The 27,813-nt window shown below is 44.1% G+C and overlaps 1 protein-coding gene and 1 long non-coding RNA gene across 7 annotated transcripts in view; one reads left to right on the forward strand and one right to left on the reverse strand.

Moving 5' to 3' along the window:
• FGGY (FGGY carbohydrate kinase domain containing) overlaps positions 1-27,813 on the forward strand; it is a 697,591-nt gene that overhangs the window by 49,349 nt on the left and 620,429 nt on the right. The gene's annotated exons all lie outside the window — the stretch shown is intronic.
• Positions 927-27,639, reverse strand: LOC101681328. 3 transcript variants are annotated; one of them, XR_006601770.1, is made up of 3 exons: positions 27,456-27,639; positions 1,584-1,776; positions 927-1,169 (listed from the first exon to the last, which is right to left on the reverse strand). It is a non-coding gene; the product is annotated as an uncharacterized LOC101681328 (long non-coding RNA). The 3 variants fall into 3 exon arrangements; XR_001179218.2 differs by having other exon boundaries at positions 927-1,121; positions 1,504-1,776; XR_199323.3 differs by having other exon boundaries at positions 1,504-1,776.

Genomic DNA, 27,813 nt, shown 5'->3' on the forward strand with positions numbered 1-27,813 from the left:
TACAAAAGAGGCCCCAGAGAGCTCCCTAGCCCCCTCCTACCACGTGAATAGCAGTGAGAAAACCAGTCTACCACCCAAAAGAGGGCCTTCACCAGAACCCAGCCATGCTGGCACTTTAATCATGGACTTCCAACCTTTAAAATTGTGAGAGATAAATTTCTGTTATTTATAAGCAATCCATTCTACCAGTATTTTGTTACAGCAGTTCAACTGGACTAAGGCAGTATCTATGCAAATCTGATTCCCTCACCCCCATTAAAGGGAGCACCCGCCAAGCTGTAAGAGCACTCTGACCTCAGGATGGACATCACCTTGACCCTTTCACTCTACTCTATTGCCCAATCAGGCTGTTCTAGGGCCCCCAGCCCTTAATGCCTTTGGGAGCTAGCTCCAGCCTCCTCCCCAGGCTTGTCCTGCTACTCAAGATCCACATCCACCCACCCACCACGCTGGTTAGTCCCCAGATACACCCCACGGTCTTCCATGCTTCCTGCTCCTCCTTAACTTGGAGTGCTCTTGTCATCAAAGGCTGCAAACTGTGTCCTCTGCAGAGTCCTCCTTTCAGAATAAAGGGAAAACCAGCTCGGATCTCACCTAACTTCAGGGATCCCACATTGTCTGGAACCACCTGCAGCCATTCACCTCAACCATCTTGGATTCTTCAGCACCAGATTCCAAGCCTGGCCTTGGTGTCTCCCTTACAACATGGAGAATTGAACTGGGCACCACACCAGCTCAGGGTCCTGCCTTCCTCAACTTACCTGGTTTCTGTCACTCATGAGGAAGTCCCAGCATGCCTCAAGGATGATCTCACTGCAGCTTCTTGGCCCATGTTTATCCAGGAACAGGGCAGCAGAGAGGCCGTGAGGCTGAGGCAAGTGACCCCTCTGCTAAGACTTGAATGAGACAGGGAAGTTTCCAGGATCTGAGAGGTCAAAACCACACAGCTTTATGCATTCATTTAAGTCACTTTAAAGACAACCTAGTACATGCCAGAGAGTGGAGCTCGATGTTCAGGTTACAAAGATGAATTCAGTGGTGTCCTTGTCTCAGAAGAGTTCTTGCTTCAGTCTGGGCAGTTCCCTTGTTCCCTCTGGGGCCTTCCCAGCACCAGTTCCAGCCTGAGAACCAGGAAATCAGGGTGTATGTACAGGATGGATAGACCTGGGCTTGGGATAGGAAAGAGAGAGCTAAAAGGTCAGTCCTGGGAGGACCTGAGTCTTGCCATTCTCTGAGGCCCTTACTATCTCTGGCTCTCAGTTCCCTTTTCTATGAAGTAGGGATCCCCATCCTTGCTTGTTTACAATATACAGGTTGTGAGCACCTGCTATGTGGAGCCCTAGGTCAAGGTTAGGGATGCAAATACACATCCCAAACACACCTAGTACAGTGTCTATCATCCTAAAGGTGGCCAATAAATATTGGTTGGATAAGTAGAATAAAGGAAAGGTTTCTGCTCTCAGCCTTATCAAGAAAGGCCAAAGAGTACCTGCTGTACTTTACCTGTGTCACAACCGGGCACATACAACCACAGCTGACAGAACCAGCATGAGCTAAGGTGGCCTGTGGGACTGATGGCTTACTTTCCGTCTTCTCTGGACAGAGCGTGGTTTCTCTTCAGGGATGCTTGGGAGGGCTCATGGAGGAGGGGAGCTCAGAGCAGCCCTTGGGTAGAGTCAGACCATAGACTCTTGACCTCTCCCTCCAGGCTCCTTTGGGCATATTGGAGCTTCTGTGGAGGGCCTCTTTCCATCTTGGCTTCCTTCTTCCTGAGCACTGCAGGGAGGCACACAAGGATAGTACATCTGAGACGCAAGAACCTTGCTTAAGATTCTCTGCAGATGCAAAGGAAGACTCTGGAATAGGAGACAATTTGCTCTCTTCCTTTGTTTCTAGACCTTTCACCACATCATTGTCCCTCTGGGTCTTCTTGTGCTTCTGACTGTCTTTTTCTTGCTCTCATGATCTCTTCTCTCCACCCACCCCTACTCTGATCAGAAGTGTTCATCTCACATTTCCTCTTTCTCTTCTCTCTCTCTCTCTCTCTCTTTTTTTCCAAAATGAAACAACTTTGGGACTGATTGAAGTTGCTTTTACCTGGAAGTTCTATGATCATACAGCCCTTGAGGGCAGGGATCCACATCTGTTCACTGTAATGCATGTACTTCTCACATAGCAACTACATTCAGTAGTAATGCCCAAATATTGTTAATCAAACAAATGGAGAAGACACATTTTCTTGGGAAGACTGGGACAGGGCCAGGAAACCCTGAGAATTAAAGTTATGGTTTTTGTCTGGCTTCATCTATGCTTTAAGGGGAAGGTCAGAAAAACCTAGCTTGAGATTTTTACACTGTCTTGCCCAGCTTCCCATGAGAAGTGAAAAATATGACAGATTCCAAGCAGAAGCATCTCCTGGGAATAAAGAGGCTGGGTCTAGAGGCACATCTCTAGGTTTTATCTCTCAGAAACATAAGGACTTGGGGAACAGAAAGCCCCAAGGAAGCCTGGTGCTATCGGAGCATGGAGTGTAGGGGTCCCTGTCCTCAAGTAGTTGACAGTCACCTCACAAGGATCTTAACTGCAGTAGGGGTCCCCATCCCTGTCCCATCCAGGATGGCTGTCGGAACCTACACAGGTCACCTGCAGCCTTGGCCACATCTTCTTTGTAAAGTGAAGGATGTGAGTTAGGTGATCCCTAAGGGCTCTATGGTTCTTAGGTTCATGAAATGAGGTAGGGGATAGGCTGGCAATTTGAGCAAGATTCTATGTCAGAAGCTATTACTCTCACAGTAAAGATGGGAAATGTTGATTTGACTTATCTGCTCATTGTTGGAAGCACTGAATGTGCCTCTGATCTGTATGCTGACTCATGCAGGTCCTTCTAGAAGCCCTTTCTGGCCCAGGCAGGATGCTACCTTCTCTATGAATAGAACATCCAGGTCTCTGAGGCTTAAGTGTCCATATGGAGGATAAAGCAAATATTTCACAACTTGAATTGTCAAGAAAATAATACCTGGTTATCAAGAACATCTATATTTCCCCTTGGGCCATCCCCCCACCTCCAACACATACATGCATACATATGAGATCAGGCAGTGTATGCCCCTGTTTGTGTTTGTGTGTGTACAGAGCCACCCATGTGAACACTCAGTCTACACACGGGTCAAACAGACACATGCCTTAGACATGTATAGAGATTCTGTCTGTTCCACACATATAAAAACCTCCCTGCATATTCAGATATTTTATTTTTGCCCTTGGACTAGCATACACAGTATGGTTGGCAGAATGGTGACCCCCTAAAGATCCCTAGAACCTATGAGTATGCACTGTTACATGGCAAAGGGAATTAAGGTTGCAAATAGAAAAAAAAAATTGCCAATTGGCCAACTTTAAGATAGGAATGGTAGTGTAGACTATACAGATGGTCTCAAAAAAGCACAAGGTTCCTTAAAGAGATGAAGGAGTCAGTGTCAGAATAATGCAATGTGAGAAAGACCCCACCAGCTGTTGATAGCTTTGAAGATGAAGGAAGGGGCTGTCGGTCAAGGAATGTGGGCAACTCTCTAATTGGAAAAGGCCAACAGCAGATTCCTCTTTAGAACCTCCAGAAAGGAATGCAGACTTCCCACACCTTAATTTTTGGCGGTGAAACCTGTGTCAACCTTCTGACCTCTAGAATCTGTAAAGTAATTAATTGGGTTGCAATAAGCCACTGAGTTTGGGGTAATCTGTCATAGAAGCAATAGGAAATGAGACAGACATAGGCCCACAGCCATGGAACCTATGGTCTCGTAGAGGAGACAGGTGCAGAACCAGAAGACAGAGTATTCTGCCAGAACACATAGTGAAAAGGCTGTAATAGGAGCAGACCAGGCGGTGAGAAAATACACAGGAGAAACTCCAACCCACATTTGGGCATGAAGGGAAGGTTTCCTCATGTTAACTCTATGAGGGCAGGGGCCAATGGGGGCCAAAATCAGCAACACCTACCATTGTGCCTGCATGTACTGAGCCCCAAAAATTTAAGTTAGAGGGGGAAGGAGGAAGCAAGAGAGGGAAGAAAGACGAGAAAAAGTTCAGATTTAGGACCTGACAGATAAATAAGATAGATAGAATAGACAGCAAGGGAACTTGTTCCAGGCAGAAGGGACAGCATGGGTAAGATCTGAGGGCTATTTAGAGAACTAAATAAAGTTTAGTTTGGCTGGGACACAGTGCCCCATGGGGAATGGGGAAAGATGAGTCGGGCAAGGTACAGATCATAAGGGGCCTTATCAGCTATAATTAGACATTTGGCCTGTGTCCTATATGCAATTGGCTAGTTCATTCTCTCTCTCTTTCTCTGCCTCTCTCTCTCTCTCTCTCTCTGTTTTTCTTTTTCTTTTCTTTCTTTTTTTTTTCTTGGTCTCTCCTTGTCCCTTTTCTTTTGGTTTATACTTTAAAATCTTTTAAATGGAGTGTATTTGTTCAATCTTAGTTATGTGTTATCTGACATAACTTTATTTGGGTGATGGAACTATCTCATCTTTGTCTCCTTAGGTTGTATTTCAGTCACTCCCTCCATTTTAGCAATGCTTTGTGACCTAACTCATCAATTTTCCCTTGGGTAAGATGGGGTGGTCCAGTAGACAAAAGGCACTGGAAATGTAATCATAGCCACCTGGGTTCAAGTCCACACTCTTCCATTTACCAGCTAGTATTTGATCTCTGTCCCAATCTGTAAAATGGGACTGGAATAGTGCTTTCTTCATGGACTTGCTCTGATTATCAAATGAGCTAATCCATGGATGTGCTTTTGAAGGGCTAGGTATACCGCAAATAGTCAATGACAAATCGTTACTGTTTTTTAGCTATTCTCAACCAAACATAACCCTTGTCCTGGTGAGTGTCCATATCCCTTCACATCATTGCTACCCTTCTGCACTCTGCACCCCAAGGACCATGTTGATAAGTTCCCTTTCCCTCTAGCTTCCAAATGAGTCCAGCCTATGGGAGGCACCAGCAGGTGCAAAGAGTGGAAGGAGTGTGAGATTGGGGTATTTTTTTTCTCCCTAGCTGCCTCCTTTCAGGGCTTTTGGGCTTTGGCTGGTTTCCTCTACTGAGAGCAGCTTCTTCTCGGGGAGGCTCTCTCTCTACTACTACCATCCTTTGATTCCAGGAACTGCTCTCTATTCTTGTCCCTTCATGACCTAGTGAGAGTAGTGGCTCCCTACTATTGCAAGCCCCAAGATTTCCTTTGTGCTATCTGATCTGCTTTCCTTTGCACCAAAGTAAGAACCCTTTCATTAAATGTCCCCCATATAACCCAATTTGAGCATACCTTCTGTTCCTGCAGGAACCCTGACTGACAACTTTTTCTTGTGTATTGGGGCTGGTAGCTTCATAGGCTGAGAAGACCTCATCCTGGTAAGAGCCCTTGTCTCTCTGGTCAGCTATGGAACATGTACCAAGGTGACCACATTGTCACAAGACCCCTTCTCTTTCATTCTGTAAGAAGCTTTGAAAGTATGAAGAAAATTTATAAATTGAATATACATTATAACCATACTCCGTACTAGAAAATGAAACCAAAACCAAGTGCTCCAGGCAGCAAACTGGGTCAGTGTGGATTTCCTGCAGCCAAAAGGCCATGAGTCAGAGTGACCAGTTTGAGGACATGAGGGAAAGTAGACCAGCAGGTCTGGGGACCACTGTGGTAGCCCTGCTTTCCTGACTCAGCTTCCTACTTTCCCTCCTGCCACGTGCCAGGGCTGTGTGGACCCTTCATCCATATGCTTTTCTAGCCTCTGTAGGCAAGTGGGCTATCTCCTGCCGCCACATCACTGAAATGGAAGCTCCAAGTGGCCTGTCTCCCACTACGGCCCATGTTACTCTGAAAAACTAGAAGCTCATTTGCCTTTTTAATCACTGACATTCAGGACTGCAGGACACAGACCTTCTCCTTCCCCACTCCCATCCCCTCCCCATACCTGGGTTCCTTCTTTTCTTCCTTCCCTTGTCCCTACTTCCCTCCCTTCTTTCCTTCCTTCCTTCTTCCCTTCCTCTTTCTTTCTTTCTCTTTCTCTCTCTCTCTCTCTCTCTCTCTTTCCTTAAGATTTTATTTATTTATTTGACAGTAAGTGAGCACAAACAGGGGGTGTGGCAGGCAGAGGGAGAAGCAGGCTCTCCACTGAGCAGAGAGCCTAATGCAGGGCTCAATCCAGGACCCTGGGGTCATTACTTGAGCAGAAGGTAGATGCTTAACCGACTGAGCCACCCAGGTGCCCCGTGGATTCCTTTCCTGTTCCAATCATGTCTTCATTTTCCAGACTGTGAGCTTGTTGTGGTCAGGGACTCTTCATATCCTTGGTACCCAGCTCAGATCCTATTTTTTAGAAAGTCCTGAATCCAGTATGGTACTTAGAAACATTTTTGGAAGCAGAGAGAGAAATCTTGGTTCCTGTGGTCTTTTATCAATCACTTCTTGTCTGATTCTTGTCTTGATACCACTAACTTTAATATTTGGTCTTTGTCTTCCTGAGTTTTATTTTCCTCATGTGGAAAATGGAGATAAAATGACCCTCCTCATAGAGTGTCTATAGGGATTGACATGGCATATACAAAGCTCATAGCATATTAGCATACACAGAAACAGTTATTGTTATTACCCTGGTAAATAAAACTCTTTGAACTTAGAGATCTACAGGCCAGGTTGCCTATAATTTAAAAATAGACAAGGAAACAAGAGAACCTTCAGAGGATCTAAACAAAGTAGAAGACACATAATGTTTCCATCAGTGCATCTATCTGTTCTCACAGAGCAGCTGTTATCCTATAATGTGAGAGGTCTGAGTTTGGAGGAGGGCTTTGGGTCTCAGATCTGCCAATCCCAAGTTACCCACAGAAGGCATGTCATCCCACATCCATGAGCCTGTTTCCTCATCTCTCAGATTGGTTTAGTAACAACCTCCACTCAAGGTTATTTTCTCCATGGACGACAATTGAGCATGTATTATGTGTTAGACACTATTCTAGCTAAAAATATAACCATAAACAAGGCAGGCTAACTCCTGCCCTCAAGGGGGTTACATTTCAACTGGGGAAGGTGCAGGAGGAGACATATAATACATTAACAAGCTAATAATTTCAGGCACAAAATACTATGGAGAGAATAAAGAAGTTCCAGGGGGAGGGGTCAGGTCAGGTTCCCTGGCAGAGCTGATCAGGGTGAGACTCTCAGAGGAGGTGATTTTGAACTTGAATGAAAGGAAAGAGCCAACCATGGAAGGATCTGGGGATAAAGTCTTCCCGGCAGATTAACAGCCAGTGCAAAAGTCAGAGGTTAAACAAGCTTGTATATTTAAGGCATTATAAACAGGCCAGTGTGGATGGAGCACAGTACAGGAGAGGGAGAGACAGGGTCACATGGTGACAAGGATTAAGTGAGGTAGTGTGACTTCACTGTCCAGAACAACATCTGACCCAGCAGGTATGTTTGATGGGTGCTACCTTTTTCCTGACATCGCCTTTACCTTGAGGATCCACGGTGTGCCGTGGGTCCTCAAGGTAAATCAGTAAATCATCTCTCTCTTTCTAAGGAGCTCAGGGTTTAATAGAAGAGAAAAGATATCCACTTTAAAAATAAAATAAATCCAAACCAGGCAAATGATGGGAAGTAGAAAGTGATAACATGGAATCAGTGATATAGAATAGCTATACATGTTGCTGTGGACCAATCATGCTATTTATACTGGAATGATCAGCAGTCATTTCCATAGAACATGAATGGACACAGCATGTCCACAGCAGACCTGAACTGATTTGAGCATGTTTTATTTCCCTAATTTTCCCATGGGAAAGCAGAAGTACAGAAAATGGCTTCCACCTGCCCTTTCTCTGTGACCATTTGAGGTCAAGTATTATGTCTTAGATTCAATAAGCAGTGAAAACATACACCTAAAAAGGTTCGTGTAAGCTCTGATGGGGAAAGAAGATGGAGGGGCCAGCCAGGGGTGATGTTAAAATAATGTCTTAAGTTTGTTTCTTGATTTCTACTAAATATTTTAAAACATTGTCGATCATATGTCAATCAAAATATGAAAAAAAAATCAGGAAGATTCACAAAATAAAGTTCTTACAGTTGTCCAAATCGGGGTGGCATGGGAACACAAGTCCGTAGACCTTAGAGAACCTCATGATTTGTACTGGTGAACTATTCACTGGATGTCGTGCAGCTTCATGGTCAAAACCAATCACAGAACTCAACACTTGTTGATCTTCTTGTGCGACTGTGTTTAGCAAAGGAAGCCCTGAAAAAAGCCAGTAGCTAGCAGTGGATAGAGTCAGAATCATCTAAACCTGAACATTCCCAAAGCACGCATTGCCTGCGGTTCATTAGAACTGGAGAAAAGATTTTAATAATATACTGCAGAGCATATAGTTTTGAGCAATATAACTTGCCAATGAGTCTTCTAGGTTAGATTAGTTATAAATGATGTCACTAAAATTACCATAAACACTTGAGCTATTGAACGGTTATAGACTAAGTAACATTACATTTTTCTAGATGATTGTCAGTCCAAAATAGAGTTCTAGAAGTGTTGATAATTAAGCTCAATAATTAGATAGGTCATTTGCCCATTGAAATAATAACTTCAAGCTGAGAGTTCCGCCCAGTTGCTATAAGCACATTTGTGGATTATCATCTGACCACGATAGCTAGGATCCAGGGCTGGTCTGTGTAGCCCTGGGGTCTGCATGAAGAGGGCTTTAAAAAATATTGTGGGGTGCCTGGGTGGCTCAGTTGGTTAAGTGTCTGCCTTCAGCTCAGGTCATGATCTCAGGGACCTGGGATTGCTCAGCAGGGAGTCTGCTTCTTCCTCTGCCCCTCCCCCTTCTCACTCTCAAATAAATAAAATCTTTAAAAAATATATTGGCTGCAGCACCTGGGTGGCTCAGTCAGTTAAGTCTCTGATTCTTGATTTTAGCTCAGGTCCTGGTCTCAGAGTCTTGAGATCAAGCCCTATGTCTGGCTCCATGCTGGGCTCTCTCTCCCTCTCCCTCTACCCCTCTTCCCACCCCGCCCTCAAACCCCCCTTATCCATGCGGGCACATGTTCTCTCTCTCTTTAAAAAAAAAAATGGGTAATGGTGATGCCAAGGGAAATTTTCAGCTCTTTTTAAAAAATGACAGAATCGAAATGGTAGAATCTTGTGTTCTGTTTAGAGAACGTAATGATTTGGAAGAAATAAAAATCAGGGAGTGAGTCTATTTTGTTTTCCTCTACTTCAGTCAAACAGATTTGCATTTGAGGCACAGGGAGGCTAGGTGTGTGGCCCTGGCATAGGTCTTGAGTCAGCCCTGTGTCCTGCAGGTTGACAAAAGCCGTCTGTCCCACCATGCCCCCAAATCACTGCACAGCCAGTGGTTTAGTGTTTGGCGCTTGGGCCAGCATTTCAATCTGTTCTAGACCATATTTCCTGCATTTCCCTAAAGGGTCCCCAAACCCAAATGTCCTGTTTTCCCTTAGGGTAGCCAGACACAGAGCATCCCCATGTCGGAAGCCCAGGGAGTGCGGAGTGGAAAAATATGACTCCATCCTCTCCCTCATATGTTCTGTTAGGTTCAAAAAAAGCAGGTGCAAATCACAACTGAATTTGAAACCCCAAAAGAAACCAAAGCAAATCAACTTAACAACAACAAAAAAAGCTTATTATAGCAAAACCTCCAAGCAATTATCAACTCCCTGGCTGATTTCAAAGCCCCCTTAGGACCTCATGTGGATTGAATCCCCATGATCTAGCCTCATGTGAGGACTGAGTGGGCTGTTCCTGAGCCAAATGTCTGAGGCTGTGGGTAAATATATTGATATCCTAGCAACTTGCAAAAGCCACAGTACCTTAGACAAGGGCTTGTTTTCACATTCTGTTGACAGGGGAGTAGGTTTCAGATGGGGACCTGGATATTTTGAGCCAATCAAAGAGGTTTTGATAAACACGAAGTCATTTCCTTTTGGTTATCCTTGGCTGCCCTTGCGAGCTGGAGCACCTTCCCACTTAGCCACCAATGTCTTCCCGAAAACTAAAGTTTGTCCTTTTTTTAAAAATGTGGAAACCAATATTATTAATTCACCAGATTCTTGCTAGTTTGGGGTGCCTCATTCCAAGCCCCGTGGAGGGTTATTACAAGGGAGATGTTTAAGATATGCTTTCCACCCTCCAGAAGGACACTGTCTAGTGAGGAAGGCTCAGTGTACCATCCATGCTAGACTTCTCACCTTGATGTCCTTGTACTTGCCCTACGCTCTGCCTGGACCGAATGCCCTTGCTCCCTGTTCTCCTCTATGGGAGTTACCTTCCACCCCACCCCCACCCCTCTGCGGAGCTCTGCGCTTTGGTCCCACATCTGTTTTACATTTCTCACCTGGCATGGGTTTATCTGAGATCCTGTTTATCACTTCTGCCAGACATATTCCTTTAACCTGGAACATTTCCTGGCACACGGTAGGCCTGCGATCCTTATGGGTGGAACGAATGAGTGAAAGAATTCACAGAAAAGCACAGTAGTGCACTGAAACCTGTTTCAGCTTCAATCTGGCACGAGTGCTTATGGCTTGGGTGAACTTGGCTGAGTTACCTAGCCTCCTAAGACTCACTTTGTCTATCTGTAAACTGGGAATAAGACCTACTGCACAAGGCTGCTGTGGGGATAAGCAAATTCTTAGTAAGTACTTAGCAAAATGAGTGATCATGAAGAGTTAACCGGGAGAGTTACCACTAATGCATCTACTGATGGCTCCTTGTGTGCCAGGCACTGGGCTAGGCACTGAGGACATGAAATAAATAGGGAAATGTACCTGCCTTCCATAAACTCCCAGCCTGGTTTGGTATCAAAGATACTTCAATGAACAGTGCTGGTCTCCTTGTGGTCCAGAGTTACAGCAGAGGCTACCTTTCTCTAAAGCTCGTGAAGCTCTAGGTTGATCACGCAGAACTTGAACTTGATATGGGGTCCTATTTAATCCTCTGACATAAATCAGCTGCCGCTCAAAGTGACATCCTTTCTTGTCCAGTGGATCCCTCCCCACAGCAGCCAGGCAAGGTGGAGGGGTCTCTGCCCCACTGCAGAAACCCTGGGGCAGCCACAGACAACCTCCGGGTGTCTCTGACTGACGGGCTCTACGCCCCAGCTCTCCTGGCATCTTCATGACACCAGTGATTCAGAGCTGTCAGCTAACGCAGCTGCAAGGAAAGATGATGATGGATTTATGGTGTGCAGCAATGACTTTGTGACCCACAGGTGGAAAAGCAGATGCTTTCGAAATAAGACTAGTCAGTGTGGCAAGAAGGAGGAGAGAGGGACCAAGCTTATTAATAAAATAGAACCCCTCCTGACACTTCTTTAGGTTTTTAAATATTCAATTCCCCTCCCTCATAATGTACAGAAAAAAAAAATACTAACCTTTCTAGTTCAGTAAGAGACAACTGATGTGGTAGAAAGAGGACTGGCTCAAAGGCTGGCAGCTAGTGGGCATTCTAGTGGGCAGTTCTTCTACCCACTAGCTGTGTGCCCTGGGTGAATCACTCTCTTCTGGGTTGATTTTTCTCCATCTCTAAGATGATCATACACAGATGATGTGTAAATATTTGAAACAATGAGAGCCAGTGAAAAGTCATGTAGGATCCAAAAATCATTTACTGAGAGGGTTTTCACACACGGGGGTTACACAGTGGAGCAAGAGAGACCAGCCCCTGATTCTGGAACTTGCACTCTAGGGGCATGCATGTAGGGGTTAGAATAGAAAACAATCAAATAGCCTGTCAAACAGCAATAAATGTTCTGTTAAAATCAAAGCAGCAGGGAAGACAGAGACCAGTTCAGGACCTGGGTTAGGTTGGGTAATCAGGAGATGGTGACCTGGCAGCTAAGGTTGGAATAAGAACATAGTCAAAGCCACGGGTCCAGCTGGAGAGAACAGTCTTGCTGAGGAAACCACCATGACCAGGCCTTGCAAGCAAAGATGAGCTTGTGTTCAGTTAACTAAATCCATATTTACTGACTGTCCTTCTGCTAGATTCTGGGGGTGTGAGGATGAACAGGAAAAGTACAGCCTCCATCCTCACTGGCCTTAGAGTGGGAGAGATGGGTTAGTAAACAGGCAATCGTGACAATGCCATGAACACGGTGATGATGAGCAGGAAGTAAGGACGTTTCCAGGGAAATGGGACAGGAGCTGCTAACAGAGCCTGAGAAGGCTGGGATGCCTTTCCTGAGGAGGTGAGATTGAAACTGAGTTCAGATCAAGCAAAATTAAAACAAAATGAAACAGGCCAACATGGAACCCGAATTCTCACCTAGGATGGTCTCTCTGCCCATGCCTGCTCTTTGACTGACCCATGCCTGTGATTCTGTCGGACTCTAAGTGAACCCTGGGAACATTCTTGACTCATCTGGAGAGAGGAAGGCCAGGACATTGCAGGAAAAATACATGAGATTCATTCAATCATTCAAGCAAACATTCATTCCATCACATTGTCACTTACTCCAGTGCTTCTCAAACTTTGGCTCACATCAGAATCCTCTCATGGGCTGGTTAAAACACTGAGTGTGGGGTGGGGGTGGGGGGGTCCTACCCCCTGAGTTTCTGCTTCCGGGTGCTTAGGGGGTGTCTGAGAATTTGCAGTTCTCACAAGTGCCCAGGTGATGGAGATGCTGCTGGCCTGGGGAACACATTTTGAGAACCACTGCCTTACAGGGAGTGGTTGACTCTCTTGGGCCTTGACTCTCCAGGGAGGACTTTTAGGGCTATAGCAGTGTTTTCGAATTCTCCTCAAAGATGGTAGAGGACAAAAGAGGGAGCAGAGCTGGGGGCAGGGGCTCTTAGTGCAGGGCATCTGGGATGTTTCTTCCAGAAGGATCCTCTCCAGCCTAGTTTCCCCTTCAGACTTTTTTTTGCCAGTAGATCCAAGAATACCACCTACTCTTGCCTTGGCATTTGTGTTCTAATGTGTAAACAAACTTAGAATTTTTTTCTTATATTTTGAAAGAAAGGTAGCAGGGCTTTGCTAGTTAATGGCACAAGCTCCAAACATATATTTTTGACCTGTCCTCTTGGGTAGCATATCTTCAGTTCTTTTTTTCTGTCCTGTGATTCCAAAAGTTCATACTAATATCCCACTGGGTCAGCGTCCCAAGACACTGCTTTCATGTCCAGACGAACCCACTGGGCAGCATGTGAAGTACATGATAGTGGATGGAGACTCAGTTTTGCAGCCATGCAACTTCTGGGTCTGAATTCCTGGGCCAACATGTAGCATCAACCCTCCATGGGGGTTGCCTAACCTCTTTGAGCCTTAGTAGAACAGTGGAGGAGAGTCAGTAATAGCTCCACAGTATTACTGGGAGATGATAAATGTTAAATGTCTGGGGCATAAGAGGTGCCCAGTAGGTTAGGGACTCTTGGGGCAATCTGTCATTTAAAGTGGTGCTGGGAGTCACCTAGGTGGCTCAGTTGGTTAAGCGTGTGCCTCCGGCTAAGGGCATGATCCTAGAGCCCTGGGGTCGAGTCCCACATCAGGTTTCCTACTCAGCAGGGATCCTGCTTCTCTCTGCCTTCCATTCTCCCTGCTTGTGCTCCCTCTTTCTCTGTCAAATAAATAATAAGATCTTTTAAAAATATATAAATAAATAAAGTGGTGCTGGACATAGATTTGCTGGCTCCGTGTCCATCACTCTGTCCCACATTTCTCTAGGCTTCAAGGGCACACAATAGAGGATGGTGAGGCCATCACTTTTTGCCTACCATGCCCTATTCCATGACATAATTCCAGGCCCTGGCCTCCAAAGAACTCCTCTGCCTCCAGAACACCCCTATGAACGCTCTTCCTCATTATCACCAAGGGAATTATTGTAAAGCAGAAGCTTGATCATGGCTGCCAAAAACCCATCAGAGACCCTCCATCATCCAGAGCAGGGCCCACACCCTGAGAGTCTGCAAAGGGCAAAAACAAACAGAAATTAGTTGCAGGACCATGGGTAAGCAATGGGGAGCAGTGGGGACTGTGGTGAACCAAAGCATGGCTATTTAAAGACATTCAGTCTTAGAATTCTGTAAAATTCCCTTGGAGCCAAATAAACCTTGTCCTGGTAATGAGTGTAGCTTTGGACTACCAGTATATGAGAGCTGGTTTGGAGTATGAAGTCCAAGCTCCTTGGCCTGGCTTGTAAGGATTAGGCTCCTTCTTGCTATGCCCTGACTTCACATTCATACAACTGTCAAACTGTTTGCAGTTCCTCTGCACATGCATGCTGGTCCTCAGCTCTGTACCAGGATCAAGCCTGGAACTCCTTTTCCTTTTCCCTACTCCTCATTTGGCAAAATCCTGCTCATACCTTTAAAATGAGTTTTTAGGTAATACCTCCTCCAGGGAGCCCTCTTTGCACTCATTCCTGGTTCTGTCAAAGGGATTATGTGCCATTTCCTGGTGCGCCAACAATATGTGCTGCTTTTCTCCATCACTATATTCATCAAGTGGTTAATAAAAAGTTTTATCTCTTGTATTTACCTCCCTTGCCAAGTGTGAGCACCTAGATGCGGTGTTAATTATCTTGTATGTAGCAAAAAGGAGCTGTTTTAGCATTGTCAAAAGGATGAATGGGAAGGCAGGTGGACCCCAGAGTGGTGGTAGAGAGTCAAACAATAGCACAAGGAGTGTACCCATCAATGACAGGCAGAAATCGGGAGAAGTACAGGACTGTTCATCCCTATCTCTCTCCTCAAGCACAAATATCATGGGAATGAGGACAATGAAAGCAACTCAACAACTGGATAACTGAGAAGCAAGAATGTCCTTGGCTTGTTCTCTCAGCTACTAAAGACCATCTTTCCTTATTGCTGATTCAAATTCTGAAAGGGAAACTCTGATTGTTGGATTAAATCATTAAATCACCACCATAGGCTCTGATGAGACAGCTGCCCATACCAGATGATCCCCATCAGCCCTCCAGATTGTATATTGGCTGCCTCTGGCAGGGGCTCATTTCTGGTCCAGTCAAGGCAGGATCATCAGGTGGAAAGCATGGCACCTTCTGTGGATAGGATCTCCTTGGAAGGACTTTGAGGGTGGCAGGTATTCTCTGGTCTGCACGGAGCAGGGTTCAGGGCCAAAACCAAGGCGAGGCAAGCAAAGTGCCTAGGGTGCAAAATTTAAGGAGGATTACTGTCAGCGCCAGGCCAGTGCCCTCCCCTATTCCCAGTCTTCATAGGCTGATGCTTTGCATGACTTCAAGGATGTCACTGTCTCTTTGACCTTCAGTCTCTCCATCCATAAAACTAAGTTAGGTTCTCTCTGGGTCTTGAAACTCCTCGACACTGCGCAAGCTTCTGGGATAACTCCTCCTCTTCCATCTTGCCCCTGGACTCTCCCCTTCTGTCCAAGAGGGGGACGGATCTTCTCTTGATTGGCTTCTCTAGCAAAGCTTCACTTGACTTCCGAGGGCCTGGCTCACAAACCACTTAGCAAAGGCAGTCATGAAAGAACAACATAGCATCTGTTCTGGGCCTCCACAGAGGACGTGCCTCACATTCCTCCCCTCAAGGCAAAATTGATCGGCCTTGACCTGGGGCCGCACCAGGGAGAAGTAACCCTTGGGGGTGGGTGGGGTGCCATTCGGAACCCAGATGAGGTCAGTGACCACATGGTCCCTGGTAGCCCTGAGGTATGAAAGGTATTTGCCTCCTCTATTAATCATTCATAAGAGCGAATATCTTGGGTTGGCAGTTTTCATCTTAGCGGACAAAGGGGTCAAAGGCTTGACTCATTCTCAGTGAGAAATCTGTGTAGGTTGGTTCCTCTGAGACAGAGCTAGAGGACCACAGAGGTAGGAAGGGAGAGATGATAGAAGGGAAGCAGTGAAGTGGCAAGGGAGTGTTACTCATCTAGTCCAATCTCAGATCTGATACTTGCACCCAAGCTAAGAATGTTGCATCAGTCATCCTCTGCCAGAGGCTGCTCATTTCACTGTTGGATGGCACAGATTATTAGAAATATCTTTTATAATGATAAGCCAAAGCACATCTCTTTGACACATTCATCTATGAGTCAGTGTGGAAGAAGAACAAGTAAATTTCTCATCCAAACAGTTGCCCTTAAAACACTTGCAGACATTATCACACCCTATTTGAACATCCTGTTACCAGTACAAAGGGAAAAAGTCCCCATTCCCTTCAGCTCATCCTTCTATGGTAAGCTTTCCAGGCATCCATTTCCCCTGACTTATTGGCCACCCTCTTTTCAGGAATCACAGTGCACTGGTGACCTTCACACAGTGTAGGGCCAGAACAATGCATGGTTATACAAGTGTAGAGAGCAGATCAGTCATCTCAACTCACAGATTCTATTGGGTGGTGACTGAGACAGGACAAAGCCTGGTTCTATAGACTTCAGGGTACTATGGTAGAAGGAGAAATGCTAACAAACCAGTGAGAGAGGGGACCAGCCTTTGCAAAACACAGTATTTTGCATGGAATTTACCACGTGTGTACTGTCCCTCAGGGCTCCTGTGGACCAAGCGTCTACACAAAGCCAGCACACCCACGATTGGAGAAATGCTGACCAACTAGATGTGCTTTCAATTCATCAAAGCCAATGACAGTTACATGGCTAATGCTAAAACGCAGTTAATGTAGGCTCGGGAAAAGGCCTGGGCGAGGACTCTAGTCTCTGATTCACACCCATGTTGCCTACAATGTCTTCCTTTTCTTGATCACCACTTCTCAGTTTCCCTTTATACTGCATTTCCAGCAAACTCACACCTACATGTGAACTCAGTTTCCTTGGCTTCCTTCATCCTAATATTCTGGAACAATTATTCCCTTTTTTCATATGATAACCACACTTTTAATTCTATTTTTAATGACCTTGTGGTTTTCTCTTTAAGGTTTATATTAGTCCCATGAGTCTTGCACAGTATTGTTGTAGAAATGAGAAAGAATGCTATTCTTGACTTGCCCCAGTGGTTTCAGCAGCAAGCTATATAACAGGACGTCTCCCAAACTTCCACCCCTGGAGCTTTCATCTCAAATTGTGCTGTACACTTTGCAGTGGAACCTCTCCTTTGGGAGTCCCATGGGTACTTAAAATTCATCATCTCTCTTTCCCATCCAAACCTCAAATAATCTATTGTGATTAATTGTCCTGTGGTCACTGCCAGTCAAGGCGCTGTACTGCCGAGAGAGAAAATTCACATTTCTTGAGCATCCACTGTGAAGCTTAACAACAGTACAGCACAAATATTATCCGTATTTTATAGATACAGTCTGAGGCGTGCTCTCAGGTCCCACATATGATCCTTTAACAAAGGCAGTGGGATCTGTTTTCAAAGCACACCTAGGATTCTAGTGAAGTCTCAACCTTGGCTCTGGCCACCATCATCTCCTGCTGTGGTTATTGCAATCACTTCCAAATGGGCCTCTATGCTTCCACACATGCTTCTCTAATACCCAATTTTGTAAGGTTCCCAGAGAGAAGTCTTCATGTGATTCAAATCAACTCCTCATTACATTTCCCTCTCCCTTGAACAATATTCTTCTAATTGTCCTCGAGGCCCTTCATGCTATGCTGACACTTCCTATTAGAACCTCATTGCCAACTGCTCTTTCTTGCACCATCTTCTGCTCTACTACATGGGCCTCCTGAGCTCTGCTACAAATGCTCTGAGACACTTGTCTGAGGGTCCTTGCACTTGTTCTTGCGTCTACGTGGGATATACTTCTCCCAAGTAACCCTGTGTTTCACTCTTTCTTTCCCGTCAGGATCCTCCCCAGATCAGATCTTATCAGGGAAGTCTCCCCTGGCCACGCTGTACATAAACTTCACAGCCCCTCTCTTTCCTCACGTATGCACTTTCATTTTCTTCCTAACACATCTACAGACAACATGTATATTTTTTTTTATTTTTTGTCCAGCTCCTCTTACTGGAATATAAGCCTTATAAACTTATATTCTAATGACAAAATCTGCTTTCTCTTACATTTAGTAGGTGCTCATTAAATATTCAGTGAATGAATGACTTAGAGGCAACTGGCAAAGTAGAAAGTATCCAAGATGGTATAAAAATCAGAGATCATCACCAATAAGAATTATGTGGAAGGAGGAGGGGAATTTTTTTTTTTAAAGATTTTATTTATTTATTTAACAGAGAGACAGATCACAAGTAGGCAGAGAGGCAGGCAGAGAGAGAGAGAAGCAGGCTCCCTGCTGAGCAGAGAGCCTGATGTAGGACTCAATCCCGGGACCCTGGGATCATGACCTGAGCCAAAGACAGAGGCTATAACCCACTGAGCCACCCAGGTGCCCAGGAGGAGGGAAATTTGACCTAGAAGAGTAAGATCAAAAAAAGAGTCATGAGGACTGACTTCAACTACTTGAAAGTCTGGCAGGCAAACTTACTCAGAATTTTCCATAAGGTAAAAACTAGGACTAAAGGTAGCTTGCCACGTGGGCACGGGGGTATGGTAGGCATTCGAGACAAAAAGAGTTATCTGAGCACTGTGTTGATGCTAAGGCATGGCTCATTTGTTGAATATTAATTAGCATGTGTAGCTGAAGGTGGGGGGTGATAGATGAGGCCAGAAATATATACTGGATGGGCTAGGTGTGCCATGGTGTTATTGCATTCATTCATTAATTTATGTAAGCATTATACACTGCACAGTTAATGAACACATTATATCTCAGGCTCTCTGTTGGGTCCTGGGAATGCAAAGCCTGGAATATAAAATCTGCCCTTAGAGGCTGGTAATGACTTATTTATAAAGTTCATTTATTCATTTATCAAGTTCTTAATGGCCTCTGCACATAAGGGATGCTAAAAAAATAATAATGCCTGAGTGCAGGCTAAATTTTTCTAGTTAACTTTCATGACAATCCTATGAAGCAAATGGAATTGTGCTCATTTTACAGGTGAGGAAACTTAGTTTTATAGAACTAAATTTTCTGTCCCATCTCTACAAAGTTGGTTAAATTTAGTACAGTTCTGACATTGTTCATTCTTTTTCTTTTTTGCATTATGCCTTTCTGTCTCCTCAAAGGAGCTCAGACTGATAAATGCCTTCATAGAGCAAAAAAGTAGAAAGGAGGAATGGATCTATTTTGCCTATCCAGAAGAGTTTTGAGAGGAGCTTTAAAAAATGAGTGAATCTCTTTGATGTCCTTAGTCAAGTAGTTATAAAGTTTAAGTTACCACAACTTAGAATGTGCCCAGAACTTCCTTGCCATCAACCCTGGAAAGTAAGGAGCACCATGGTTAAGTGTGCCAGCGTTGGGTTGGGTAGTCTGGGGTTTGAACACCAGTTTTCCCTTGATTAGCTGTATGAATCTGGGCATATCATTTGATCTTGTTAGCTCTCAGTTTCCTTAGTCTTAAAATAAAGATTAAAAATTGTGCCTCTCATGGGGCACCTTGCTGGCTCAGTCAGGAGAGCATGTGACTCTTGTTCTTGGGGTTATGAGTTCAAGCCCCACACTGGGAGTAGAGCTTACTTTAAAAAAAAAAAAAAAGTACCTCCTAGAATATTACTACAGATCCTGTGGATATTACAGTGAAGTAAGGAATATAGCAAACAACTCTATATCCACAATTTTGATAAACTAGATAAAATGAACCAATTCCATGAAAGACACAATTTGCCAAAACTCATGCAAGAAGAAATAGACAATTTGAATAACGCTATGTCTATTAAATAAGTTGATTCAATAATTAATAATTTCCCAAAGCTGAAAACACCAGGCCAGATGGGTTCAATGGTGAATTCTACCAAACATTTAAAATTATACCAATTCTGTATAATTACTTTCAGAAGATAGAAGCCGAATGAATACTTCCTAACTCATTCTATGAGGCCAGCATTACTCTAATGCCAAAAATAGAAAAAGGAATAAAACAAGGAAAAAAAACCCACTACAGATCCAATATCTCTCTTGCACATAGAGGCAAAACTCCTCAACAAAATATTAGCAAATCAAATCCAACAATATATAAAAAGAATTATATGCCAGTGCCAGGTGGGATTTATCCCAGATATATAAGGCTGGTTGAACATTAGAAAAATCAATCAATGTAATTTATCACATCAAGAGGGTAAAAAAGAAAAATCACATGATTACATGATCATATCGATAGATGCAGAAAAAATCATTTGATAAAATCTAACACCCCTTCATGATAAAAACTGTCAGCAAACTAGGAATAGAGGAGAACTGCCCTAACTTGATATAGAATATCTACAAAAAAAAAAAAAAAAAAAAACCCAAAAAACAAAAAGCAAAAAAAAAAACAAAAACAAAAACAAAAAACCCTACAGCTAGGAGCTTACTTAATGGTGAGAAACTGGAAACTTTCCACCTTTATCAGGTATAAGACAAGGATGTCCCCTCTCACCATTCCTTTTTAACATCTTACTGGAAGAAGCAATAAGACAAGGAAAGGAAATAACAGGTAAACAGACTAACAAGGAAGAAACAAAACCGATCACTCACAGATAACATGATTATCTAAGTAGAAAATCTGAAACAAAAAAACCTCTGGGAACTAATAAATAATTATTATAAAGTTGCAAAATATGAGGTCAGTATACAAAAGTCAATTGTCTTCCTACACACCAGCAGTGAACAGATGGAATTTGAAATGAAAAATACAATAACATTTACATTAGGACCTGACAAAATGAAATACTTAGGTATAAATCTAACAAAATCTATAAAAGATCTGTTTGACAAAAACTATAAAATTCTGATGAGAGATATTAAAGAAAAAACTAAATAAACAGAAAGATCCTGTCCATGTTCATAGATAGGAAGACTCAATATTGTCAAGATACCTGTTCTTTGAAACTTGACTTATACATTCAGTGCAATCCCATCAAAATCCCAGCAAGTTATTTTTGTGATACTAACAAACTGATTCTAAAGTTGATATGCAGAGGCAACAGACCCAGAATAGCCAATACTGGAGGAGAAGAAAAAACTTGGAAGACTGATACTACCTGAATTCAAGACTTAACTATAAAGCCACAGTAAACAAGACAGTGTGGTATTGGTAAAAAAGTAGACCAATAAATAAATGAACAGAATAGAAAGCCCAGAAATTGACCCACATAAATATAGACAATTGCCCTTTGATAAAGGAGCAATACAATGCAGCAGATTCAGTTTTTTAAACAAATGGTGTTGGAACAACTGAACATAAACATGCAAAACAACAACAAAAAAAATTGAACCTTGACACAGACCTTACATCATTCACAAAATTTAACTACAATGGATTATAGACCTAAATGTAAGATACCAACTATAAATCTCCTGGAAGGATCCATGAAAGGAATAATTGATAAACTGAACTTTATTAAAATTGAAAACCTTCTGCTCTGTAAAAGACAATATCAAGAAAACTGGACAACAAGCCACAAAATCAGAGAAAATATCTCCAAAAGATGTATCTGATAAAGGACTATTGTCCAAAATATCCAAAGAACTCTTAAAACTCAATAATAAGAAATAAACAACCTGATTTAAAAAATAGCCAAGACCTTAACAGACACCTCAGCAAGGAAGATCTACAGATGGCAAATGAAAAGATGCCCCACATGGTAAGTCACCAAGGAACCACAAGTGGAAACAACAATGAAATACCACAGTACACTTATCAGAGTTCTCCAAATTCTGATCACTGACCACACCAGCCCTAGTGAGGACATAGAGCAATAGGAACTTGTATTCATTGCTGATGGGAGTGCAAAATAGCACAGCCACTTTGGAAGACAGTTTGGAGGTTTCTTATGAAACCAAAAATACTCTTATTATAAGATCGAGCAAATGCACTCTTTAGTTTTTAGACAAAGGATTGAAAACTTATGTCTAAACAAAAACCTCCCCATGAATGCTTATAGCAGCTTTATTTATAATCACTAAAACTTAGAAGCAAGGAAGACGTCCTTGGGTAGGTGAATGGGAAAACAAACTGTGGAACACCCAGGCAATAGACTATTATTCAACACTAAAAAGAAATGAGCTATCAAGTCGTGAAAAGACATGGAGGGACCCTAAATGCATATTTCAGAGCAAAAGAAGCCAATCTGAAAACATCACGTACTGTATTGATTTCAACTATATGACAGCTGGGAAAGACAAAACTAAAGAGACGGTAAACAGATCAGTGGTTGCCAGGGGTTGGGATGGTGGGGTAGGGTGAACAGGTAGAACACAGAGAATTTTTAAGGCAATGAAGGTACTCTGTATAACATTAAAATGATGGATATATGCTATCACACATTTCTTCAAACCTATAGAACATACAACACCAAGGGTTAACTGTGGACTTAGGGAAATTAGGATGTGTCACTGTAGGTTCATTAATGGCAACAAACATACTACTCTGGTGGGGGATATTGGTAAAGTGGGAGGCAATGCACGTGGAGGTTCAGGGAATAATATGCGACATCTCCATAACTTCCCCACAATTCTACCTCAAACCTTAAGCTGCTCTAAGAAAATGAAAATTGTACCCCTCATAGGAGATTATTGTGAAATTAAATGAGATACATCATATAGAATATTTGGCAGAATTCCTGACACAAAATAAATAATCAGTGACTCTCAGTCATGGGATCATGAAGAAAACGGTGATGAGAATATTCTGGCTCTAGCTGACAAAACGAAGAACACATCTGACTAATAAGGACCACTGCGTGGCTTCCACTAAAAACCTCCTCAGAAGACAGGTTGGGATCCCACCCTTCATAGTCCTGCGCTGAGAAGGGCTGCACCTTAGGACGGGTGAGGAGGAAGGTACAGTCGCTATCCATCCCACAAAGCTATAAAACCCAAGAAAGAGTTTGTTTTTGTCCTATTCTAAATCCATTTTTGTTTTGTTTGTTTGTTTGTTTGTTTGTTTGTTTGTTTGAGAGAGAGAAAGACAGAGAGAGATAGTGAGAGAGAGCACTGGCTGGGAGGAGTGGGAGAAGCAGACTCCCCACCAAGCAGGGAGCCCAATGTGGGGCTTGATCCGAGGGCTCCAGGACCATGACCCAAGCCAAAGGCAGCTGCTTAACCAACTGAGCCACCCAGGTGCCCCCTCTAAATCCTTTTAAAATGAATTCTCCTCTTTAAGGAAATGCTATGACCTTTGCTTGGGGACTAATCGGGATGCCTACAAATATATACATTTAAGAATACTAATAGAATATACTTTAAAAAGTTTTTCTTTGCTGTGGGATGCTGATCAATATTTTGCACATGTCTCAACTATACTCTGGGTGGCTGTTCTAATATTTTTGCTGAGGCAGTCAGGATACACCCACCCAAACACATTTCATCCAAACATGATTTGATCTGGGACATCTCCGTAATCAGGGAAGACAAGCAGATTGAAAGTGTGTGAGAGGTCAGTTTCCTAGTGAGCTGAAACATGTTCTGTTGATGGAAACTTTCCACACAAGGTATGGGCAGGACATAGTGACAGGAGAAGGTGGGGGAAGCAGGGGGTCAGGTTGTGATGAAGAGGGAGGTGGGAGTTTGGGCAAGCAATGGGGTCTCCTTGGGATACCGGTCATAAGAAAGCAAGTTTCAGCCCAGATGTCTCTGGTGTGGAATAACCCCACATATTTGTATTTCAAAACCAATTTCCTGGGTGGGGGGATTTTTGAGAATTCACAGCATGCTGTTAAGGTCAGACAGTCCTTGGGAATTGGTTTTCTTCTCCCCAAATTCCATCACATTAAGTATGAGAAAAGCCCAAGTAAATGACCCATTTTGATTCCGGATATGAAATGACAAGGGGGTGGAGGGAGGAGTACAAGTCATCTTTATTGAAAATTAACAACGTGCTTTCCTTAATTTCTCTAATTATCACAGAAGAGGCTACTAGGGGTCAGAGAGAAGCAGTAATTCGTATTTGAAGTCGCAAATGTGCCAGAGGGCCCTGGGACTCTATCGGAGAAGGGAAGGGAAGATCACTGTTTAAGCCACCTTCCAAGTTGTGGACAGGGGTGAGAAACTGAGCCAGGGACACGGGCGGGGGTGGGGGGGACGATAATCATGGCCTATTCCAGGTCATTCCAAGGAGTTCTGCTCCGGTTGAAAGGGCTGTTCCAGGTCCCCGCAGGGATGACTTTGGAGGCCCCCAAAGACTTCCCAACCACAATGAGTGAGGACGGGTCATCTCTTTCCCTTGAAAGTGATTCAGCCAAGGCCATCATGCCAAACATTCTGGGCCAGTGAACAGAACAGTAATGCTCCTTCAGCCTTCTAAAGGGAACTTGCTGTCACTTATCCTTATTTCATATAAAACACAAGAGCCCAGATTTGAATTTCAAATAAACAATGAAAATGTTTTTGGTATAAGTGTGTTATAAATGTTACATGAGATATCCTAAAAAATGATTTATTGTTTATCTGAAGTTCACATTTAACCGAGGGGCCTATATTTTTATTCACAATGTCTGGCAACTCCTTCCACACGTCCCTAAACTTCTTACAAGCATGTTCCCTTCCAGATGCTGAGAGGTAGTATGACAGATCACAACTTGAAAAATGGGAATAATGATAGAATATGCCACAGGGGGGTCGTGAGCCCCCGTCACGGAGAGCTCACTGAAAGCTCAGTAGGCTTTCCTTCCCTGTTTCTTTAATTCCTCACTACTCAGCTCCTGGGGATCAGGAGCACGGACCCTGAGGCAGCAGCGGCTTGATTTGAACTCTGGATCCACAAATAGTTGGCCTTATGACTTTATCTTAAGTAATGTAATCTCTCTGCATGATTCCAGTCTTTTCATCTGTGTAATGGGGGCAATGAGAGCCATCACCTTACAAAGTTTTCTGGAAGCTTTAAAGTACTTAGGTCAGTGTTTGGCCCCGAGCAAGGAAAGAAAGGTTTCTGTTTTCATTATCCCTGTTGTTATTATTCCCTGTTAACCTCATGTAAAAGGCATTGGGCAGGTGAGAATCATGGTGTCACATCAAAGCTGGGAGGAATTCGGAGTCTCAGAAGGCTTTGCAGAACCACTGTAGTTCAGACAAGAAAAAGGCTTCAGGAAATATATTTAGTGTAATTCTCCTGTTTTAAAGATGAAGAGAAAACTTAAGGCAGAGAGGCTACAGGGCTGGCTCCAAGCTTCACAGGTTGTTAAAAGTAAGGTCTTGGGGAATCAAAAGAACCGAAAGGAATTGAGCTAATGGGTGGAAATTATTCTTTTGCTAGAATCACAGAATTACAGGGTTTTAGAGTCACCAGGAATAGCCATGGCAAAACCTGTACCATGGCCAGCCTAAGGCAAAAATACTGACATAGAGTCCAGCGTTCTTGGGGTCCTATTCTCAATCTGATCGTGTGCTTGCTACGTGTCTTTTGGCAAGTTCTCACCTTTTCTGGCCTTCAGCGTCCCTCTGTAAAAAAAGATAATCATCTAGCTCTGTCTGCTTCCTAGGGCTATTGCAAAACCTCTGGAAGGAATGACACCCCGGCTGCCTCCCAAAAATTTACTACCCTGCTTTACCCTTGTGGCTTCTCCTAGCTCATCAGAGTGCTGCCTTCCTTCACGTCCTTGGCTTCCAGCCCTGGAAGGCATAGGATATCTGGGCCTCAACTGACCGCCGACCGGCAGATTCCAGTAGGTGGGGTGAGGGTGGAAATGGCTTCTTCCTGCTTAGCTGGCTTATGTTACCCATCAGCCCAGATGCAGGCCATTCAAAGACAGCCTCTGAGCTCAGCTCTCAAGCAATGCTTTTTGAACTGAACAGAGTAACCTTGCTAAAAAGCAAGTCTGGTCTTGGCAGTTACCAACCAAATGATGCCATATAGGTGTTAAAGTGGTCCCCACTCTCACCGCCATCTGTGACCTCTTACCCAGACTATTGACCCCTAGCTTTTCTGTGCCTGGTTGCCTCCACTGAAATCCATTCTTTGCATAGCCACCAAGAGATCCTTTTAAAATAAAATCTAATTAGGACATCTGCCACTTAAAACCCATCATCTACTACAGAGATTTTTTTTTTTTTTTTTTTTTTTTTTTTGCTTTGTTTCTGAAGTTCATGGATGGGCTTTAGGGAATTTGAACAGGCTGAAAGGTACACTCTGGTTCTATGTGTGTGCAGAGTAACTTTGATCAGCTTCTCAGAGCAGTCTGGGACTTCTCCCCCCCCTTCCCCCAAAAGCTTACAAACTTCTGCTGCACAGGATAAAATTTAAACTCCTTACTTTGTAGGACATGCAAAGCGTCCTATGATACAGTTTGAACCTGCACCAGCTTTATTCTGGAGACTCTTCGTCCCAGGGGTTCAAACACATCTTGCAATTTCTCACCTCCTTGCCCTTGCTCAAGCCGGGCCTTCTACCTCCAATACTTCTTCCCGTCCTTCCTGCTGAACTCCCTCCCCTGGTTAGCTCCTTTGTAAATATTATAACTCAGGGCAAGAGTTCCCTCTTCCAGAAAGCTTCCTCTGGCCTTTTCGCTCCCCTCCACCCCGAGGAGATGCACCAACCTGGGTTGTCACAATGGAGATGTGCCCACCTGTCTAGAAGTGCACTCTTCACCTTGTGCTCCCATGACGTGAGAGCTCTTTAAGGGTAAGACTACGTCTTACTCATTCTTTCCTTCCCCTCCTATCCTAAAGCCAGTGGGGACCAGTGGCATCTGCAGCACGGACATCAACATTTGGGATCTTGCTAGTAATGCAGATTCTCAGGCCCCATCCCCGGCCTGCTGGAGGTGGTACTGATTTTTTTCTCCAGCCTCACCTCCCATCTTTCCTCCACTAATTCTCTACGCCGAGCCACACTGGCCTGCTTTAACTTATCAGACCAGCAATCCCTTCCTGCCTCAGGCTCTGTGCCTGGATGCAGGAGAGGGCTGTGAGTGAGTCACCTTCTCTGTCCTTTGAGGAGGGACAGTCAAGTAGAAGAGCCAGAGAGGGGCACAAGAAACATGCAAATGACAGGAAGCAAAGTAATAGCGTTGTGCACGTGGTTCAGAAGCAGCAAAGATGAATTTCATGTGGGGACATCTGTTCTGAGGTGACTTCCAAATGTTTCTACAGCTCAAATGCATAGATTTTTCCCTTTGGAGCATTCTACCGCTAGTGATTATGTGTAAAACAGAGGCAATGGCCACCATGTAAGGGCACAGGGCAAGCGCCCACGGTGTAGGTAAGCACACCCGAGCACAGGGCAGGCCTGCTGCCAGAGCTCAGCAGGGGTTTGTTTTCCCTTATTCCCAGGACAGATTCAAGTTTAGATCTCAGGGGGACCTAACCTTGAGTGGGAAACTGAGTCTGTCCTGAAGAAATGAGGGCTCAGGGAGCAGGCTTGAGGTGAGGCTAAAGAGAGAGGAAATTTCCCCTCCACAGTGAGAAATGTCCCTCTTGTGGGTGTGGTGGCCAATGTGAAAGTGGAACCTCCCTCCTGGCCCCTGCACTTACCAGAAGGAGCAGCGGGGCTTGCAGAGCCTTACAGAAAGAGCCCCAGCTGAACAGGAACTGGGGCCGCGGGTTCTGGGAAGCGGGCTGCTTCAGTGGCAGAGTCCAGCAGGCCCAGTGTTTACACACTCCTGTAGCACCTGGATCCAGACTGTGTTCCACACGGAGCGAACTGCAGGGAGCTATTGGCAGGAGTCCTCCGTGGATGGAAAGTTGGAGAGAATGCCAGGATCGCTTCTCCAGGGCCCAGGGCTCCCAACTCTCTAGGTGCACAGCCTCGCTATGGCTGCTGGGAGAAGGTGGGAGACACAGCAGGCCCCGGGGGTTAGACATGCATGCATTCATTCATTCATTCATTTGC

The sequence above is a fragment of the Mustela putorius genome, unplaced genomic scaffold, assembly GCF_011764305.1.
Source record: "Mustela putorius furo isolate JIRA1106 unplaced genomic scaffold, ASM1176430v1.1 tig00003853_pilon_pilon_pilon, whole genome shotgun sequence".
In the NCBI taxonomy this organism is placed as follows: Eukaryota; Metazoa; Chordata; class Mammalia; order Carnivora; family Mustelidae; genus Mustela; species Mustela putorius.